The sequence below is a fragment of the Balaenoptera physalus genome, assembly GCF_965194825.1.
Source record: "Balaenoptera physalus genome assembly, chromosome: 9".
Lineage (NCBI taxonomy): Eukaryota > Metazoa > Chordata > Mammalia > Artiodactyla > Balaenopteridae > Balaenoptera > Balaenoptera physalus.
Genome location: NC_138888.1, coordinates 108,077,873 through 108,098,554, shown reverse-complemented (window position 1 = coordinate 108,098,554; position 20,682 = coordinate 108,077,873). Strand labels below are relative to the sequence as shown.

Here is a 20,682-nt window from a genome sequence, read left to right as displayed (position 1 = left end):
ACTGTGATGACAAGTGTCCTGTAACATTGTGATGCCATGGTTCATGGAGCATTGTGATGAAAAGGGCCATGGCGAATTGTGATGGAATGTGTCTTGGGGCATTGTGATGACAGTGGTCATCTAGCATTGTGAGGAAAGGTATCATGTAGCACTGTGATGACAGCGGCCATGCAGCATTTTGATGACAAAGGCCATGGAGCATTTTGACGACAAGTGTCATGGAACATTGTGATGACACGGGCATGGAGCATTATGATGACAAGAGTTCTGGAGCATTGTGATGACAAGGGCATGGAACATTGTGATTACAGGGGTCATGGAGCATTGTGATGACAAGGGCAGGGAACATTGTTATGACTGGGGTCATCGAGTATTGTGTTTACACAGGCATGGAGCATTGTGCTTACACGGGCATGGAGCATTGTGATGAAAAGATATCTGGAGCATTGTGGTGTCATGGGCATAGAGCATTTTGATTAGAGTGGCCAAGGAGCATTGTGCTGACAAGGGCATGGTGCATTGTGATGACAAATGGCATGGAGCATTGTGATGAAAGGGGTATTTGAGCATTGTGAGGAAAGGGGTCATGGATCTTTGTGATGACATGGGTCATGGAGCATTGTGATGACAGGGGTCATGGGGCATTGTGATGACAGGGGGCATTGGGCATTGTGATGACAGGGGGCATGAGTAATGTGATGAAAGTTGTCCTGGAGCATTGTGATGAAAAGCACCATGGAGCATTGTGATGACAAGAGCCATGGAGCATTTTAATGCAAGGGTCATGGAGAATTTTTATGACATGGGTCATGGAATATTGGGATGATAAGAATTCTGGAGCATTGCTATGAAAAGGGCATGGATAATTGTGATTTCAGGGGCCATGGAGCATTGTGATGAAAGGGATCATGGTGCAATGTGATTACAGGGGCCGTAGAGCATTGTGAATACTTAGGCCATGGAGCATTGTGATGACAGTGGTCATGGAGTATTGTGATGAAAGTTGTCATGGATCATTGTGATGACAAATGTTCTGGAACATTGTGATGACACAGTTCATGGAGCATTGTGATGACAAATGCCATGGCGAATTGTGATGACAGGTGTCATGTGGCACTGTGATGACAGTGGTCATCTAGCATTGTGATGAAAGGTGTCATGGAGCACTGTGATGACAGGGGCCATGGAGCATTGTGATGTCAAAGGCCATGGAGCATTGTGATGACAAGTGTCATGGAGCATTGTGATGAAACGGGCATGGAGCATTATGATGACAAGAGTTCTGGACCATTGTGATAACAAGGGCATAGAGCATTGTGATTACAGTGGTCATGGAGCATTGTGATGGAAGGAATCAAGGAGCAATGTGATTACAGGGGCCATGGAGCATTTTGCATACATAGGCCATGGAGCATTGTGATGACAGGTGTCATGGAGCATTGTGGTGAAAGTGGTCATGGATCATTGTGATGACAAGTGTCCTGGAACCTTGTGATGACACGGTTTATGGAACATTGTGATGACAAGGGCCATGGCGAATTGTGGTGACAGGTGTCATGGGGCATTGTGATGACAGTGGTCATCTAGCATTGTGATAAAAGGTATCATGGAGCACTGTGATGAGAGGGGCCATGTAGCATTGTGGTGACAAAGGCCATGGAATATTGTGATGACAGGTGTCATGGAGAATTGTGATGACACAGGCATGGAGCATTATGATGACAAGCGTTTTGGAACATTGTGTCACAGAGCATGGAGAATTGTGATTACAGGGGACCTGGACCATTGTGATGACAAGGGTATGGAGCATTGTGATGACAGGGATCATGGAACATTGTGATGACAAGGTTAATGAAGCATTGTGATGACAAGGGCATAAGGCACTGTGATGACAGGGGTCATTGAGCATTGTGTTGACAGGGGTCATGGAGCCATTGTGATGAAAACTGTCATGGAACATTGTGATGACAGGGGTCATGTAACATTGTGATTAAAGGGGCCATGGAGCATTGTGATGACAGGCATCATGGGGCATTGTGATGACAGTGATCATGGAGCATTGTAATGACAAACACCAAGGAGCATTGTGATGACCGAGGGCATGGAGCATTGTGATGAAAATGGTCCTGGAGCATTGTGATGACAGTGGTCACGGAGAATTGTGATGAGAGGGATCATCCAGCATTGTGATGACAAGGGTCATGGATCATTGGGATGACAGGGATCATGGAACATTGTGATGACAAGGTTCATGAAGCATTGTGATGAAAAGGCCATGGAGCACTGTGATGACAGGGGTCATTGAGCATTGTGATGACAGGGGTCCTGGAGCATTGTGTTTACACGGGCATGGAGCATTGTGTTGAGAAGAGATCTGGAGCATTATGATGACAAGGGCATGGATAATTGTGATTACATGGGACAAGGAGCATTGTGCTGAAAAGGGCATGGTGCATTGTGATGACTAAGGCATGGAGAATTGTGACGAAAGGGGCACTGGAGCATTGTGAGGAAAGGGGTCAAGGATCATTGTGAAGACAGGGGTCATGGAGCTATGTGACGACAAGGGCCATGGAGCATTGTGATGACAAGGGTCTTGGAGAATTGTGATGACGTGTGTCATGGAGAATTGTGATGACAAGAATTCTGGAGCATTGCTATGAAAAGGGCATGGATAATTGTGATTACAGGGGACATGGAACATTGTGATGTCATGGGCAGGGAACATTGTGATGACAGTGGTCATGGAGCATTGTGTTGACAAGAGTCAGATATCATTGTGCTGACAGCGATCATGGAGCATTGTGATGAGATGGGCCTTGGAGCATTGTGGTGACAGGCGTCATGGGGCATTGTGATGACAGTGGTCATGGAGCATTGTGCTGAAAGTGGTCATGGATCACTGTGATGACAAGTGTCCTGTAACATTGTGATGACACGGTTCATGGAGCATTGTGATGACAAGGGCCATGGCGAATTGTGATGCCAGGTGTCATGGGGCATTGTGATGAGAATGGTCATCTAGCATTGTGATGAAATGTAGCATGGAACACTGTGATGACAGCGGCCATGGAGCATTGTGATGATAAAGGCTATGGAACATTTTGATGACAAGTGTCATGGAGCATTGTGATGACATGGTCATGGAGCATTATGATGACAAGTGTTCTGGAGTATTGTGATGACAAGGGCATGTAGTATGGTGATTAAAGTGGCCATGGAGCATTGTGATGACAAGGGCATGGAGTATTGTGATGACAAGGGTCATCGAGCATTGTGATGACAGGGGACATGGATCATTGTGATGACACAGGGCATGGATCATTGTGATGAAAAGGGTCCTGGAACATTGTGATGACAGTGGTCACGGAGAATTGTGATGACAGGGATCATGCAGCATTGTGATGACAAGGGTCATGGAGCATTGTGATGACAGGGGTCATGGAATATTGTGATGACAAGGTTCATGAAGCATTGTGATAACAAGGGCATGGAGCATTGTGATGACATGGGTCATCGAGCATTGTGATGACAGGGTTCCTGGAGCATTGTGTTTACACGGATATGGAGCATTGTGCTGACAAGGGTATGTTGCATTGTGATGACAAGTGTCATGGAGATTTGGTATGACACGGGCATGGAGCATATATGACGACAAGAGTACTGGAGCATGGTGATGACAATGGCATGGAGCATTGTGATTACAGGGCCTTGGAGCATTGTGATGACACGCATCATGGGGCATCGTAATAACAGTGGTCATGGAGCATTGTGATGAAAGGGGTCATGGAGAACCGTGATTACAGTGGCTATTGAATCTTGTGAATACAAAGGTTATGGAGTATTGAGATGACAGAGGTCGTGGAGCATTGTGATGACAATTGTCATCTAACATTGTGATGAAAGGTATCATGGAGCACTGTGATGACAGGGGCCATGGAGCATTGTGATGACATGGGCATGGAGTATTATGATGACAAGAATTCTGGAGCATTGTGATGAAAAGGGCATGGAACATTGTGATTACATGGGCCATGGAGCATTGTGATGACAGGGGCAGGGAACATTTTTATGACTGGGTTCATGGAGCATTGTGATGACAGGGTACTGGAGCACTGTGATGAAAGGGGCCATGGAGCATTGTGATGACAGGCGTAATGGGGCATTGTGATGACAAGGGTTATGGAGCATTGTGATGAAAGTGTTCATGGAGTAATGTGATTACATGTGCCATGGAGCATTGTGATGAATGTGGTCATGGATCATTTTGATGACAAGTGTCCTGGAACATTGTGATGACACGGTTCATGGAGCATTGTGATTACAGGGGTCATGGTGCATTGTGATGAAAGGGATGATGGTGCAATGTGATTACAGGGGCCATAGAGCATTGTGAATACATAGGCCATGGAGCATTGTGATGACAGTGGTCATGGAGTATTGTGATGAAAGTGGTCATGGAGCATTGTGATGACAAGTGTAATGGAGCATTGTCATGACAAGGACATGGAGCATTATGATGACAAGAGTTCTGGAGCATTGTGATGACAAGGGCAGGGAACATTGTGATGACAGTGGTCATGGAGCATTGTGATGACAAGTGTCATGGAACATTGTGCTGACAGGGATCATGGAGCATTGTGCTAAGTGTGGCCTTGGAGCATTGTGATGAAAGGCGTCATGGGGCATTGTGATGACAGTGGTTATGGAGCATTGTCATGAAAGTGTTCATGGAGTAATGTGATTACATGTGCCATGGAGCATTGTGATGAATGTGGTCATGGATCATTTTGATGACAAGTGTCCTGGAACTTTGTGATGACACGGTTCATGCAGCATTGTGATGACAAGGGCCATGGCGAATTGTGATGCCAGGTGTCATGGGGCATTGTGATGACAGTGGTTGTCTAAAATTCTAATGAAAGGTATCATGGAGCAATGTGATGACAGGGGCCATGGAGCATTGTGATGACAAAGTGCATGGAACATCGTGATGACAATGGTCATGGAGCATCGTGATGACACGGGCATGGAGCATTATGATTACAGGGTCCATGGAGCATTGTGATGACAAGGGTAGGGAACATTGTGATGACAGGGTTCACGGAGCATTGTGATGACTAGGGCAGGGACCATTGTGAAGAAAGGGATCATGGAGCAATGTGATTACAGGGGCCATGAAGCATTGTGAATGAATAGGCCATGGAGTATTGTGATGACAGGGCTCATTTAGCATTGTGATGAATGTGGTCATGGATCATTGTGATGACAAGTGTCCTGGAACATTGTGATGACATGGTTCATGGAGCATTTCGATAACAAGGGCCATAGCGAATTGTGATTAGAAGTGTCATGGAGCATTGTGATGAAAGTGGTCCCCTAGAATTGTGGTGAAATGTATCATTGAGCACTGTGATGACAGGGGTCATGGAGCATTGTGATGAAAAAGGCCATAGAGCATTGTGATGACAACTGTCATGGAACATTGTGATGACTGTGGTCATGGAGCATTGTGATGAAAGGGATCATGGAGCAACGTGATTACAGGGGCATTGGAGCATTGTGAATATATAGGTCATGGAGCATTGTGATGACAAGGGCCATGGACATTGTGATGACCAGTTTCATGGAACATTGTGATGGCACAGGCATGGAGCATTATGATGACAAGAGTTCTGGAGCACTGTGATGACAAGGGCATTGAGCACTGTGATTAGAGTGGCCATGGAGCATTGTGACGACAAGTGTATGAAGCATTGTGATTACAGGGGACATGGAGCATTGTGATGACCTGGGCAGGGAACATTGTGATCACAGTAGTCATGGAGCACTGTGATGACAAGTGTAATGGAATATTGTGCTGACAGGGTTCATGGAGTATTGTGATGAATGGGGCCTTGGAGTATTGTGATAACAGGCATCATTGGGCATTGTGATCAGGGTGGTCATGGAGAATTGTGATAAAAGGTTTCATGGAGCACCACGATTATAGGGGCCATGGAGCATTGTGAATGCAAAGGCCATTTAGCATTGAGATGACAGGGGTCATAGAGCATTGTGATAAATGTGGTCATGGATAATTTTGATGACAAGTATCTTGGAATCTTGTGATGACATGGTTCATGGAGCATTGTGATGACAATGGCCATGAGGAATTGTGATGACAGGTGTCATGGGGCATTGTGATGACATTGGTCATCTAGCATTGTGATGAAAGGTATCATGGAGCACTGTGATGACAGGGGTCATGGAGCATTGTGATGACAAAGAACATGGAACATTGTGATGACAAGTGTCATGGAGCATTTTGATGCCACGGGCATGGAGCATTATGATGACAATTGTTCTGGATCATTGTGATGACACGGGCATGGAGCATTGTGATTACAGTGGCCATGGAGCATTGTGATGACAAGGGCAGGGAATATTGTGATGACAGGGGTTATGGAGCATTGTGATGACAGGCGTCATGGGGCATTGTGATGACAGTAGGTATGGAGCAATGTGATGAAAGGGATCATGGAGCAATGTGATTACATCGGCCAGGGAGTATTGAGAATACTTAGGCCTTGGAGCATTGTGATGACAGTGGTCATGGAGCATTGTGCAGAAAGTGGTCATGGATCATTGTGATGACAAGTGTCCGGGAACCTTGTGTTAAAACCGTTCATGGAGCATTGTGATGACAAGGGCAATGGCGAATTGTGATGACAGGTGTCATGGGATATTGTGATGACAGTGGTCATCTAAAATTGTGATGGTAGTTATCATGGGGCACTGTGATGACAGGGGCCATGGAGCATTGTGATGACAGGGGTCATGGGGCATTGTGATGAAAATGGTCCTGGAGCATTGTGATGACAGGTGTCATGGGGCATTGTGATGACTGTGGTCATGGAGCATTGTGATGAAAGGGATGATGGAGCAATGTGATTGCAGGGCCATGGAGCATTGCGAATACGTAGGCTACGGAGCACTGTGATGACAGTGGTCATGGAATCATTGTGCTGAAACTGGTCATGGATCATTGTGATGACAAGTGTCCTGGAACTTTCTGATGACACGGTTCATGCAGCATTGTGATGACAAGGGCCATGGCCAATTGTGATGACAGGTGTCATGAGGCATTGTGTTGACAGTGGTCATGGAGTATTGTGATGAAAGGTATCATCGAGCAATGTGCTTACAGGGTCCATGGAGCATTGTGAATACATAGGCCATGGAGCATTGTGATGACAGTGGTCATGGAGCATTGTGATGAAAGTTGTCATGGATCATTTTGATGACAAGTGTCATCGAGCATTGTGATGACAAGGGCATGGAGCATTGTGATGACAGCTGGTATGGAGCATTGTGATGACAAAGGCCATAGAACATTGTGATGACAAGTCTCATGGAGCATTGTGATGACACGTGCATGGAGCATTATGATAAAAAGAGTTCTGGAGCATTGTGATGACAAGGGCATGTAGCATTGTGATTACAGGGTCCACGCAACATTGTGATAACAACGGCATGGAGCAATGTGATGACAAGAGTCATCGAGCATTGTGAAGACAGCAGTCATGGAGCATTGTGATGACATGGTCACGGAACCTTGTGATGAAAAGAATTCTGGCGCATTGTGAGGATAAGGGCATGGAGCATTGTGATTACAGTGGATATGGAGCATTGTGATGACATGGGCAGGGAACATTATGAAGACAACTGTCATGGAACATTGTGATGACAAGTGTCATGAAACATTGTGCTGACTGGGATTCTGATGAGAGGGGCCCTGGAGAATTGTGATGACAGGCGTCATGGTGCATTGTGATGAAAGGTGTCATGGAGTACTGTGATTACGGGGTCCATGGAGCATTGTGAATACAAAGGCCATTGAACATTGAGATGACAGTGGTCATAGAGCATAGTGATGAAAATGGTAATGGATCATAGTGATGACATGGTTCATGGAGCATTGTGATGACACGGGCCATGGCGAATTGTGATGACAGGTGTCATGGGGCCTTGTGATGACAGTGGTTCTCTAGCATTGTGATGAAAGATATCATGGAGCACTCTGATGACAGTGGCCATGGAGCACTGTGATGAAAAGGGTCATTGAGCATTGTGATGACAGCGGTCACGGAGAATTTTGATGACAGGGATCATGCAGCATTGTGATGACAAGGGCATGGATTATTGTGATGACATAGGTAATCGAGCATTGTGATGACAGGGGTCTTGGAGCATTGTGTTGACACGGGCATGGAGCATTGAGATGAGAATAGATCTGGAGCATTGTGATGACAAGGGCATGGAGCATTTTGATGACAGGGGCCAAGGAGCATTGTGCTGACAAGGGCATGGTGCATTGTGATGACAATGATCATGGAACAGTGTGATGAAATGGGTCATGGAGTATTTTGATTAAAGGTGCCATGGGCCATTGTGATGACAAGAGCCATGGAACATTGTAATGGAAGGGGTTCTGGATTATTGTGATGAAAAGCGCCATGGAGCACTGTGATGAAAAAGTTCATGGAGCACTGTGATGACAAGGGCCTGGAGCATTGTTATGACAAGGGTCATGGAGCATTGTGATGACAAGGACCATGGAGCATTGTGATGTCAGTTGTCATGGAGCATTGTGTTGACAAGGGCATGGAGCCTTGGGATGACAATGCTCATGGAGCATTTTGACGAAAGTGGTCATGGAACATTGTGATGAAAAGCACCAAGGGGCATTGCAATGATAGGGTCCTGGAATATTGGGAGGACCAGGGTCATGGAATATTGTGATGAATGGGGTCTTGGATCATTGTGATGACAGTGGTCATGGATCATTTTGATGACAGTGTGTATCGAGCATTTTGGTGACATGGGACATGGAACATTGTGATGAAAGGGGTACTGGAGCATTGTGATGACAAGGGGCTTAGAGCATTGCGATGAAAGGATTAATGGAGTCTTGTGATGAAAGTCTTCATGGATCATTGTGATGACAGGGGGCATGGTGCACTGTGATGACAGGTGTTATGGAGCATTGAGATGAAATGTGTCATGGATCATTGTGAGGAAAGGTGTCATGGGGCATTGATATGACAACGGCCATGGAGCATTGTGATGACAAGTGTCATGGAGCATTGTGATGACAGGGGTCACAGAGCATTGTGATGGCAACGGTCATGTAGCATTGTGATGTAAGGGGTCATAGAGCATCTTGATGAAAGGGGTCATGGATCAATGTGATGATAAATGTGTGGAGCATTGCGATGATAAGGGCCTGGAGTCTTGTGATGATAATGGCATGTAGCATTGCGATGACAAAGTCATGGAGCATTGTGATGACAGGGGTTATGGAGCATTGTGGTGAATGGGGTAACGGACCATTGTGATGAAAGGGGTCATGGAACATTGTGACGATGAGGGCATGGAGCCTAGTTAGGGACAGTCTAGCAGCCTTGGGACTAAATTCAGTGCCTGAGGTAGGCACAGCATAAAGTCTTTAGTTAGCATAAGAGGTAGGACATTAGCTCGGGATACGGTTAGGGTAAAGGCTAGGAATCGTGTCAGGAAATGACCTAAGGATAGTGGAAAGACCTTGGTTACTGAGAATATCAGGGCCTTATTCAGAACCAGTGTTAGGGCTTCCGGTAGGGACAGCATCAGAGCCTGACTTAGGGAGAGCGATAGGGTCTGAATGAGGCCTAGCATCAGACCATTAGCGGGGGACACTGTCAGGGCATGACTTAGGAGCAGCATCAGGGCCTCTGTTGGATCAGCCTTAGGGTCTTAGTTAAAGACATGATCAGGGTCTGAGTTAGTCACAGCATCAAGGCCTGAGTTAGTTAGGGACAGCTGCAGGGCCTCACTTAGGGACAGTGTCAGGGCTTAGTTTGGTACAGTTTCAGGACCTTGGTAAGACATGGGTCAGGATATTAGCTCCGGATAATGTCAGGACTTTAGATATTGATGGCAGCAGCCCTTAGTTAGAGACAGTGTCAGGCCCTGAGTTACGACTAGCATCAGAGCCTTTGTTAGGTACAATGTACGGGACTGAGTTAGGAGTAGAGTCAGGGCCTTAGTTAGTGACAGTGCCAGGGCCTGACTTAGGGAGAGCGACAGAGCCTGAGTGAGGCCCGTCGTCAGGCCCTTTGCTGGGCACACTGTCAGGGCATGACTTTGGCGCAGCATCAGCGTCTTGGCTGGATCAGCATTAAGGTCTTCGTGAAATACATGATCAGGGCCTGAGTTAGTCACAGCTTCAAGGCTTCAGTTAAGGAAAGCTTCAGGGCCTGAGTTAGAGAAAGCCTCAGGTCTTCACTTAGGGACAGCTTCAGGGCTTACTTTGGGACAGTTTCAGGACCTTGGAAAGAGATAGGTCAGGATATTAGCTCAGGATAATGTCAGGACTTTACATACTGATGGCAGTAGGGCCTTAGTTACAGACAGTTTCAGGGCCTGAGTTAGGCCTCGCATCAGAGACTTTGTTAAGTACGGTGTAAGGGACTGAGTTAGGAGTAGTGTCAGGGCCTTGCTTAGGGACAGTGTCAGGGTCTGAGTTAGGTGTACTGTCAGAGACCTAGTTAGGGACAGTGCTAGGGCCTGAGTTAAGATTAGTGTCAAGGCCTTATTTAGGACCAATTTCAGGGCCTTAGTTTGGACTAGCATCAGAGTCATTGTTAGGAATCGTATGAGGGCCTGTGTTAGGCGTACTGTCAGGGCCTTAGTTAGGGACAGTGTTAGGGCCTGAGTTAGGATTAGTGTGAAGGCCTTATTTAGGACCAATTTTAGGGCTTTAGTTTGGACTAGCAACAGAGCCTTTGTTAGGTATCATGTCGGGCCTAAGTTAGGTGTAGTGTCAGGGCCATTGTTAGGGACAGTATCAGGGCCTGACTTAGGAGAAGTTCAGGGCCTTGGCCAGGGAAAGTGTCAGGGCCTTCTTAGTTAGGGACATTATCAGGGCCTGAATTAGCAGTAGTGTCAAAAGTCCTTAGTGAGGAGAGTAAGGAGTAAGTCAGAATTCAGGCCCTGACACTGTCCTTAACTAAGTTTCTGACACTACTCGTAACACAGGTCCTGATCTGATTCCTATCATAGGTCCTGATGCTGGTCTTAACTAAATCCCTGACACTGGTCCTAACTAAAGCTGTGACACTACTCTTAACTCAGGCACTGACACTGTCCCTAACAAAGCCTCTGACACTACTCCTAACTCAGGCCCTGACACTGTCTCTAACTAAGGCCCTGATACTACTCCGAACTCAGCACTGACACTGTCCCTAACATAGGCCCTGACTCTACTCCTAACTCAGGAACTTACACTGTCACTAACTAAGGCCATAACAGTATTCATAACTCACGCCCTAACACTACTCCTAAATCATGCCCTGGCTATGTCCCTAACTAAGGCCCTGACACTATTCCTAACTCAGGCCTTGACATTACTCCTAACTCAGGCCCTGAAAAGGTCCCTAACTAAGGCCGACACAACTTCTAACTCACACACTGACACTGTTCCTAAATAAGGCCCTGAAACTATTCCTAACTGAGGTGATGATACAATAGTTAACGAAGGCACTGATTCTACTCCTAACTTAGGTCCTGACACTACTCCTAACTCAGTCAATGACACTGTCCCTAACTAAGACCCTGACACTACTCCCAACTCAGGCACTGACAGTGTCCATAACTAAGGCCCTGACACTACTACTAACTCAAGCGCTGATAATATACCTAAAGAAGGCACTGATGCTACTCCTCACATAGGCCCTGAGATTTGCCCTAACTAAGGCCTTGACACTATTCCTAACTCAGGCAATGACACTGTCCCTAACTAAGGCTCTGAAAGTACTCTTAAGTCAGGAACTCACACTGTCCCGAACTAAGGCCCTGACAGTACTCCTAACTCAAGCACTGACACTGTCCTTAACGTAGAACCTGACTCTACTCCTAAATAAGGCCCTGACACTTCTCCTACCCCAGGCCATGACACTGTCCCTAACGATGGCCCTGACACTACTCCCAACTCAGGCACTGACAGTGTCCATAACTAAGGCGCTGACACTACTCCTAACTCAGGTACTGATAATATACCTAACGAAGGCACTGATGATACTCCTCACTTAGGCCCTGACATTCACCCTAACTAAGGCCCTGAAAGTACTCTTAAGTCAGGAACTCACACTGTCCCTAACTAAGGCACTGACAGTACTCCTAACTCAAGCACTGACACTGTCCGTAAATTAGGCCCTGACTCTACTCCTAACTCAGGCACTGACACTGTCCCTAAATAAGGCCCTGACACTATTCCTAAATCAGGTACTGACACTCTCCCTAACTAAGGCCCTGGCATTACTCCTAACTCAGGCACTGATACAATACCTAAGAAAGACAATGATGCTACTCCTAAATCAGACACTGACACTGCCCTAACTTAGGCCCTGACACTGTCCCTAACTAAGACCCTGACTCTATTCCTAACTCAGGCACTGACACAGTCCCTAAATAAGGCCCTGACACAACTCCTAACTCAGGCCCTGACACTGTCCCTAACTAAAGCCCTGACACTATTCCTAACTCAGGCGCCGATAAAATACCTAACATAGGCACTGATGCCTCTCATAACTAAGGCCCTGACACTCTCCCTAAATAAGGCCCTGAAACTAGACCTAACTCAGGCACTGATAGAGATCCTAACTAAAACCCGGACACGACTCCTAACTCAGGCACTGATAACAACTAAAGAAGGCAAGGATTCTACTCCTCACTTAGGCCCTGATATTTGCCCTAAATAAGGCCTTGACAGTATTCCTAACTCAGGACCTGACAGTGTCCGTAATTAAGGCCCTAACACTACACCAAACACAGTCACTGACAATCTCCCTAACTAAGACCCTGACAGTGCTCCTAACTCAGGCACTGATACTGTCCCTAACTTAGGCCCTGACACTACTCCTAACTAAGGCCCTGACACTACTCCTAACACAGGACCTGACACTGTCCCTAAGTAAGGTCCTGACACTACTCCTACCTCAGGCACTGACACTGTCCCTAACTAAGGCCATGACACTACTCCTAACTCAGGTCCTGACAAGGTCTCTAACTAAGTCCCTCACTCTACTCCTCACTCAGGCACTGACACTGTCCCTAACAAGGCCTTGACACTATTCCTAACTCAGGCACTGACACTGTCCCTAACTTAGGCCCTGACACTACTCCAAACATAAGCCCTGACACTACTCCTAGCTCATGCCCTGATAATGTCCCTAACGAATGCCCTCACACTACTCCTAGCTCAGGAACTGACACTGTCCGTAATTAAATCCCTGACAGTAATCCTAACTGAGGAGCTGATACAATTCCTAACGAAGGCACTGACACTGTCCCAAAATAAGGCCCTGACATGTCTCCTAACTCAGGCGCTAATACGACACCTAACGAAGTCTCTGACACTGCTCATAAATAAGGCGCTGGTAACATACCTAACGAAGTCACTGATGCTACTCCTCACTTAGGCCCTGATATTAGCCCTAACTAATGCCATGACACTGTCCCTAAATAAGGCCCTGACTCTACTCCTAACTCAGGCCCTGACCCTGTCCCTAAGTAAGGCCCTGATACTACTCCTAACAGAGGCACTGACACTGTCCCTAACTAAAGCCCTGACATTTTTCCTAACACAGATGCCGATCCAATACCTAATGTAGGCACTGATGCTCCTCTTAACTAAGGCCCTGACATTCTTCCTAAATAAGGCCCTGATAGTAGTCCTAATTCAGGCACTGACAGTGACCCTAAATAGAGCCCTGACACTACTCCTAACTCAGGCCCTGACACTGTCCCTAACTGAGGTCCTGACAATACTCCCAACTCAGGAACTTACACTGTCCCTAACTAAGGCCCTGACACTACTCCCAACTAAGGCACTGACACTGTTCCTAAATAAGACCCTGACACAACTCCGAACATAGGCACTGACACTGTCCCTAAATATTGCAGTGAAACTGCACCAAACATAGGCACTGACACAGTCCCTAACTAGACCCTGACACTACTCCCAAACCAGGCACTGACACTGTCCCTAACTAACGCCCTGACATTACTCCCAACTCAGGCACTGACACTGTCGTTAACTAAGGACCTGACACTACTCCAAACTTAGGCACTGACACTGTCCCAAATGAAGGGTTGGACACTACTCCGAACTCAGGCACTGGCACTCTCCCTAACTAAGGCCTTGACACTACTCTTAACTCAGGCCCTGACACTGGCCGTAATGAAGAACCTGACACTAATCCAAAATCAGGCACTGGCACTGTCCGTAACTAAGGCCCTGACACTACTCCCAACTCAGGCACTGACGCTGTCTCTAAGTAAGGCTCTGACATTACTCCCAACTCAGGAACTGAAACTGGCCCTAACTAAGGCCCTGACACTACTCCAAACTCAGGCACTGACACTGTCCCTAACTAAGGCCCTAACACTTCTCCTAACTCAGGCACCGACACTACCCTAATTAAAGCCCTGACTCTACTCCTAAACCAGGCATAGGCATTGTCACTAACTAAGGCCATTACACTACTCTTAACTCAAGAACTGACACTCTCCCTAACTGAGGCCTTGACACAATATTAAAATCAGGCCCTGAAACTGTCCTTAACTGAGACCCTGACAGTACTCCGAACTCAGGCACTGACACCATCCCTAACTAAGGCCCTGACATTACTCCCAACTTAGGCACTGACACTGTCCCTAACTAGGCCTTGACACTACTCCCAACACAGGCACTGACACTGTCCCTAGCTAAGGCCTTGACATTACTCCCAACTCAGGAACTGAAACTGTCCCTAACTAGGGCCTTGACAATACTCCCAACTCAGGCACTGACACTGTCCCTAACTAAGGCTCTGACACTACTCCCAACTCAGGCACTGACACTGTCCCTAACTAAAGCTGTGACGCTACTCCTAACTCAGGTCCTGACACTGTCCCTAACTACGGCCATGACAATAATGCCAACTCAGCCAGTGACATGGTCCCTAACAAAGACCCTGACATTATTCTCAATTCAGGCACTGACACTGTTCCTAAATAAGGCCAGGACACTTCTCCCAACTCAGGCACTGACACTGTCCCTTACTAATGCCCTGACACTACTCCCAACTCAGGCAATGGCGCTGTCCCTAACTAAGGCCCTGACACTACTCCCAAGTCATGCACTGACGCTATCCCTAACTAAAGCCCTGACTCTCTTCCCAACGCAGGCACTGACACTCTCCCTACCTAAGGCCTGGACACTACTCTTAAATCATGCCCTGACACTGTCCATAACAAAGACCCTGACACTATTCCCAACTCAGGCCCTGACATTCTCCCTAACTAAGACCCTAACAATACCCCCATCTCAGCCACTGACACTGTCCCTAAGGTCTTGACACTACTTCCAACTCAGGCACTGACATTGTCCCTACCTAAGGCCCTGACACTATTCTCAACTCAGGCACTAACACTGTTCCTTACTAATGCCCTGACACTACTGCCAACTCAGTCACTGACACTGTCCTTAACTAGGCCCTGACACTACTCCCAACTCAGGAACTTACACTGTCCCTAACTAAGGCCCTGACAGTACTCCTAACTCGGGCCCTGACACTATAACTAAGAAAGGCCCTGACACTACTCCTAAGTCAGGCACTGACACTGTTCATAACTTAGGCCCTAACACTACCCATAAATCAGACACTGACACTCGCCCTAAATAAGGCCCTAAGACTACTCCTACCTCAGGCCCTGACACTGTCCATAACTAAGGCCTTGATACTACTGCCAACTCAGGCTCTGACAGTGTCCCTAACTAAGGCTCTGAAGCTACTCCCAACTCAGGCACTGACACTGTCCCTAACTAAGGCCCTGACACTACTCCCAACTAAGCCACTGACACTGTCGCTAACTACGGCCCTGACGCTACTCCTAACTCAGGCACTGACACTGTCCCTGAATAATGTCCTGACACTACTCACAACTCAGGCACTGACATTGTTCCTAACAAAGGCCCTGACACTACTCCCAACATAGGCACTGAGACTGTCCCTAAATATGCCCTGACAGTACTCCCAACTCAGACACTGACACTGTCCCTAACTAAAGCCCTGAGACTACTCCTAACTCCCGCCCTAAAACTGTCCGTAACTAAGGCCCTGACAATACTCCCAACTCAGGCACTGACACTCTCCTTAAGGCCTTGACACTACTCTTAACTCAGGCCCTGACATTGTCCCGGGTAAAGAACCTGACAATAATCCCATCTCAGCCACTGACACTGGCCCTAACTAAGGCCCTGACACTACTCCCAACTCAGGCACTGACACTATCCCAAACTTAGACCCTGACACTACTCCCAACTCAGGCACTATCGCTGTCCCTAACTAAGGCTCTGACACTACTCCCAACTCAGGCATTGACACTCTCCCTAACTAAGACCTTGACACTACTCTTAACTCAGGCTCTGACACTGTCCCTAACAAAGACACTGACACTACTCCCAACTCAGGCACTGACACTGTCCGTAACTAAGGCCCTGACACTACTCCAAACTCATGCACTGACACTCTCCCTAACTAAGGCCTTGACACTACTCCCAACTCAGCCACTGACATTGTCCTAACTACGGCTCCGACACAGCTGCAAACTCAGCCACTGATATTGTCCCTAACTAAGGCCCTGACACTACTCTCAACTCAGGCACTGACACTGTCCATAACTTAGGTCCTGACACTACTCCTAACTCAGGCACTGACACTCTCCCTAACTAAGGCCCTGAGACTACTACAACCTCAGGACCTGAAACTGTTCCTCACTAAGTCTCTGACACTACTCCCAACTCAAGCACTGACATTTTCCCTTACTAAGGCCCTGACACAACTCCCAACACAGGCACTGACACTTTCGCTAAATAAGGCAGTGGAACTACTCCCTACCTAGGCAATTACACTGTCCCTAACTAGGCCCTGACACTATTCCCAACTCAGGAACAGACACTGTCCCTAACTACCGCTCTCACATTACTCCTAACCCTGGCCCTGACACTATTCCTAACACAGTTACTGACACTGTCCCTAACTATGGCCCTGATATTACTCCTAACTCACGCCCTGACATTGTCCCTAACAAAGACCCTGACACTATTCCCAACTCAGGCACTGACACTGTCCCTATCTAAGGCCCTGAAACTGTTCACAACTCAGGCACTGACACTGTCCCTTAGTAATGCCCTGACATTACTGCCAACACAGGCACTGACACTGTCCCTAACTAAGGCCCTGGGACTACTCCTAACTCATGCCTTGACACTATCTGTAACGGATGCCCTGACACTACTCCTAATTCAGGAAGTGACACTCTCCCTAACTAAGGCGCTGAGACTACTCCTACCTCAGGCCCTGAAACTGTCCCTAACTAAGGCCCTGATACTACTCCCAACTCAGGCTCTGACACTGTCCCTAACTATGGCCCTGACACTACTCTCAACTCAGGCACTGACTCTGTCCCTAACTAAGGCCATAACACTACTCAGAACTCAGGCACTAAGGCTCTGGATCATTGTGATGACAAGCGCCATGGAGCATTGTGATGTCAAGGGTCATGGAGAATTGTGATGATAGGGGCCATGGAGCATTGTGATGGCAAGGGTAATGGAGCTTTGTGATGACCGGGGTCATGGAGCATTGTGATGACAAGAGCATGGAGCATTTTGAGAGAAGTGTCATGGACCATTGTGATGACATAGGGTATGGAGCATTGTGATGACAAGTGCCATGGAGCATTTTGATGACGGAGCTCATGGAGCATGGTGATGACACGGTTATGGAACATTGTGATGACAAGAATTCTGGAGTTTTGTGATGAAAAAGGCATGGAGCATTGTGATGAAAATTGTCATGGAGCATTGCGATGAAAAGCACCAGGTAGCATTTGATGGCAAGGGCCATGGAGCATTGTGGTGACAATTGTCATGGAGCATTGTGATGACAGGGGTCATGGAGCATTGTGATGACAAAGGCCATGGAGCAGTGTGATGACATGGGTTATTGGGCATTGTGATGAAAGTGGTCATGGATCACTGTGATTACAGGTGCCATGGAGCATTCTGATGACAACTGCATTGAGCATTGTGATGAAAATTGGCATGGAGCATTGCGATGACAGGGGTCATAGAGCATTGTGATGACAAAGACCATAGAGCATTGTGATGAAAGAGGTCATGGTTCATTGCGATGACAGGGTCATGGAGCATTGTGATGATAGGGCCATGGAGAATTGTGATGACAATGGTCATGAAGCATTGTGATAAAAGTGGTCATGGAGCATTGTCAGTAACAGCGCTATGGAGCATTGTGATAACAAGGGCATGGAGCATTGTGATGACAAGTGGAATGGAGCATTGTGATGAAAGCGGTATTGGATCATTGTGACGAAAGGGGTCATGGATCATTGTGATTACAGGGATCATGGATCATTGTGATGACAAGAGTCATGGAGCATTGTGATGAGAAGGGCCTGGTGCATTGTGATGAAAGGGGTACTGGAGCATTGTGAGGAAAGGTGTCATCGATCATTGTGATGACAAGGGTCATGGAGATTGGTGATGACAAGGGCCATGGGGCATTGCGATGACAGGGGTCATGTGGCATTGTGATGACAGTGCGCATGGAGCATTGTGATGAACGGATTCATGGAGCACTGTGATTACAGGTGATATGGAGCATTGTGATGAAAATCCATGGAGCATTGTGATGAAAGTGGTCATGGAGCATTGTGATGAAAGGGGTCATGGGGCATTGTGTTGAAAAGGGCCATGGACCACTGTGATGACAAGAGTCCTGGAGCATTGGGATGACACGGGCATGGAGAATTGGGATGAGAAGAGTTCTGGAGCATTGTGATGACAAGGGCATGGAGCATTGATATTACAGGGACCATGGAGCATTGTGATGACAAGGGCAGTGACCACTGTGATGACAAATGGCATGGAGCATTTTGATGAAAGTGGTACGGGAGCATTGTGATGGAATGGGTCATGGATCATCATGATGGCAATGGTCATGGAACATTGTGATGACAGGGATCATGGGGCATTGTGATGACAGGGAGCATGGAGAATTGTGATGAAAGTTGTCATGGAGCATTGTGATGAAAAGCGCAATGGAGCATTGTGATGACAAGGCCATGGAGCATTGTGATGATGCTGGTCATGGAGCATTGTGATGACAAGTGAATGGAGCATTGTTATGACATGAGTTCTGGAGCATTGTGATGAAATAGGGCATGCAGCATTGTGATTACAGGAGCCATGGAGCATTGTGATGAAAAGGGCATGGAGCATTGTAATAACAGTGGTCATGGGGCATTGTGATGACAGGGGACAAGGAGCATTGTGATGAGAATGGTCCTGGAACAATGTGATGACAGCGGTCACGGAGAATTGTGATGGCAGGTATCATGCAGCATTGCGATGACAAGGGCATAGAGCATTGTGATGACATGGGTCATCGAGCATTGTGATGACAGGGTTCAGGGAACATTGCAATGAAAGGGCTCATGGATCATTGTGATGAACAGGGGTCATGGAGCACTGTTATGAAAGTGTTCATGGGGCATTGTGATGACAAGGGCCATGGAGCACTGTGATGACAGTGGTCATGGAGCATTGTGATCACAAGGGCCATGGAGCATTGTGATGAAAAGGCATTGAGCATTATGATTAAAAATGCCATGGAGCATTGTGATGACAGGGGTCATGGAGAATTGTGAGAAATTTGTCATGGAACATTATGATGGAAATCAGCAGGGAGCATTGTGATGAAAAGGGGCGTGGAGCATTGTGATGTAAGGTGTACTGGAGCATTGTAATGAAAGGTGTCATGGGTCATTGTGATTACATCTATCATGGAGCATTGTGATGACAGGGTTCATGGATCATTGTGATGACAGGTGTCATGGAGCATTATAATGAATAGGTTCATGGATCATTACGATGACAGGGTTCATGGAGCATTGTTATGATAGGGTCATGGAGAATTGTGATTACAGTGGTCATGAAGCATTGTGATGAAAGTAGTCATGGAGCATTGTGATTAAATGGAACTTGGGGCATTGTGATGACATGAGCATGGAGCATTGTGATGAAAGTGGTACTGGAGCATTGTGAGTAAATGGGCCATTGAGCATTGTGATGACAAGGGCTTGGAGCATTGTGATGAAAGGGGACATGTGGCACTGTGACAAGAAGGGCCATGGAGCATTGTGATGAAAAAGGTCATGGAGCATTGTGATGAAAATTGTCATGGAGCATTGTGATGAAAAGCACCAGGTAGCATTTGATGACAAGGGCCATGGAGCATTGTGGTGACAATTGTCATGGAGCAATGTGATGACGGGGTCATGGAGCATTGTGATGACTAAGGCCATGGAACTTTGTTATGACATGGGTTATTGGACATTGTGATGAAAGTGGTCATGGAACACTGTGATTACAGGTGCCATGGAGCATTCTGATGACAAGTGCATTGAGCATTGTGATGACAATTGGCATGGAGCATTGCGATGACAGGGGTCATAGAACATTGTGATGACAAAGACCATGGAGCATTGTGATGAGAGGTGTCACGGAGCATTGTGATGAAAGAGGTCATGGTT

General features: G+C 47.0%; 1 long non-coding RNA gene across 2 annotated transcripts in view; it reads left to right on the top strand.

Moving 5' to 3' along the window:
* The window catches only part of LOC309667434, a 74,172-nt gene that overhangs the window by 18,021 nt on the left and 35,469 nt on the right, over window positions 1-20,682 (top strand). The window contains exon 1 of one of the 2 annotated variants that reach the window (XR_014267773.1): window positions 968-1,005. The exons of the other annotated variant lie outside the window; for it this stretch is intronic. This is a non-coding gene — a long non-coding RNA (uncharacterized lncRNA). Of the gene's footprint in view, window positions 1-967; window positions 1,006-20,682 lie in introns of those variants that run through there. 2 annotated transcript variants of the gene reach the window in all.